Here is a 2,500-nt window from a genome sequence, read left to right as displayed (position 1 = left end):
TCATACATTCCTTTTGTATTATTATTATTATTATTATTATTATTATTATTATTATTAGCTAAGCTACAACCCTAGTTGGAAAAGCAAGATGCTATAAGCCCAAGGGCTCCAACACGGGAAAATAGTCCAGTGAGGAAAAGAAATAAGGAATTCAATGAACAATATAAGAACTAATGAAAAATTTAAATAAAAATTTTTTGCAAACATTAACAACATTAAAACATATTTGATATATAAGCTATAAAAGAACTTATGTAAGCCTGTTCAACATAAAAACATTTGCTGCGATTTTGAACTTTTGAAGTTCTATTTCTTCAACTCCGAATAAAAGTTAAATACTCATAACTTGTATCAAAAGAAAATGTTCCATGTTTACCCCCATCTCGCATATCCCTTCCATTTACACGGATCCCCGCTACCCTCTTGGGTTCAAATACCTTCTTCCACTTTCCACAGGAGGGAGAATAGTCTTCGCCACCTCACACACAAAGAGCTGAAATCTCATATAAAACGCATGAATGGAGGACCATCAGATACAAGGGATCATGATTCTGCTGTAATACTGTCTTGTTTTTCGTGTCAAGGGATATTGCCGGGATTCACCCGTTTAACCCCCCACCCCATGCCCCATCCCTCGTTCTATTATTGTTATTAGTATTATTACTTGCTAAGCTACAACCCTAGTTGGGAAAGCAGATGTTATAAGCCAAGGGGCGCCAACAGGGGAAATAGCCCAGTGAGGAAAGGAAACGAGGAACGATCAAACATTTTAAGAAGAGTAACAACATTAAATTAAATTATCTCATATATAAACTATAAAAACTTTAGAAAAAAAAGAGGAAGAGAAATAGGATAGAATAGTGTGCCCGAATGTACCCTCAAGCAAGAGAACTCTAACCAAAGACAGTGGAAGACCATGGTACAGAGGTTATGATATGGCACTTCCCAAGACTAGAAAACAATGGTTTGATTTTGGAGTGTTTTTCTCCTAGAAGAGCTGCTTACTTGATTTTACATCCAGTAAGTTTCCAGTATATTTGTAATTGCATGGGCACAAAATTGTTAAATCATATATTATCAATCATTATATCTACGATGTATCTTTAGATAATAGATCATATGTGATTCATGATAATCCTGGCTTATATATACGGATTATATTACGAAGTACTTTAGATATTAATCCGATTAAATCTTCCTTAGATATGTGGACTATTCATATATCTCTTTCTCACGATTTATTTTATTTTCTTCTTGTTTTTATTTGCTTGCTTCATAAGTATTTATATTTAATTTTATCAATCAATATATAAGTGTAATGGCTGTTTTTGTATATTTAAGATATTTATACTCAACCCCCTTTTTCCATAAAATACAAAAAAAAAAAAAATAATTTAACTGTTAAACTACATTTCCCCAATATCGAACTCCTTCCATCATTTCAAACTTATAATTTGGAAAAAGATATTCGCATATTTGTTTAAAAAACATTGAACAAGTCCTTAAAACTGATATGCGCGTGCATACATTCAAGCACTTATACTGTATGTTATTAGTTTGGTTATATTTTTTTTATCAGCAGCATATCTGTAGATATTGCATTTTAAATCTTTATTTGCGGCTTTGCAATCTGGTATCATTCAGTATTATTATTATTATTATTATTATTATTATTATTAATGTTGTTGTTGTTATTGTTATTATTATTTTCTAAGCTACAACCCAAGTTGGAAAAGCAAGATGCTATGAGCACAAGGGCTTCAACATGGGAAAAATAGCCCAGTAAGGAAAGGAAACCAGGGAATAGATAAATATCAGAAGTAATGAACAATTAAAATAAAATATTTTAAGAACATTAACAACATTAATAGATCTTTCATGTATAAACTTAAAAAAAAAGGAGGGAGAGAAATAAGATAAAATGGTGTGCCTGAGCGTACCCTCAAGCAAGAGAATATGATGTTGCATTTTAAATTTGTGGAACTTTTCTCGTCTTCTTTGTATTCAAATGTGCCTTACAATTTGTTTGAAGTTAATTGACGAATAAAAGAGACTGGAGAACATTATCTTTTTAACTGATTATGGATATAGAACGACTCGCTTAGGTCCTGATCAATGTAAGATTTTAGGCAAAGAGGCTTGTTGTTGTTTTTAGATTTAGCTGGTCTTAGGCCAGAACGAGTTCTTGCTGCTGGAGCAGCCAGTAGCAGTACCTTTGTTGGAGGGTATTTGCGACTTGCATCTTAACTTGTTTGAATAAAAATTGTGGTCCATTGAAATATAATATCTAAGACTGTCGTTCAATTAATTCAGTGTGCAATTTGTATTGGGTAGTGTAAATTCGGACCATCCGTTGCATTTAGATTTTCCACAGACTATACCAACCACTATGTATTACAGGATGTGTAGTTAGTTATAATAGTTTTGTCTTTTCATTGTTTAAGGCTCAATACTACACAGTATTCAAAATGTTACATTCCGGTCTTGACGATGTATTGGA

General features: G+C 32.4%; 1 protein-coding gene across 1 annotated transcript in view; it reads right to left on the bottom strand.

Moving 5' to 3' along the window:
* The window catches only part of LOC137652729 (histone H1.1-like), a 43,479-nt gene that overhangs the window by 39,839 nt on the left and 1,140 nt on the right, over positions 1 to 2,500 (bottom strand). The gene's annotated exons all lie outside the window — the stretch shown is intronic.

This window comes from Palaemon carinicauda, chromosome 14 (genome assembly GCF_036898095.1).
Source record: "Palaemon carinicauda isolate YSFRI2023 chromosome 14, ASM3689809v2, whole genome shotgun sequence".
Taxonomy (NCBI): Eukaryota; Metazoa; Arthropoda; class Malacostraca; order Decapoda; family Palaemonidae; genus Palaemon; species Palaemon carinicauda.
Note: the sequence above shows the minus strand (reverse complement) of the source record. Positions and strands in the feature narration are given on the sequence as shown.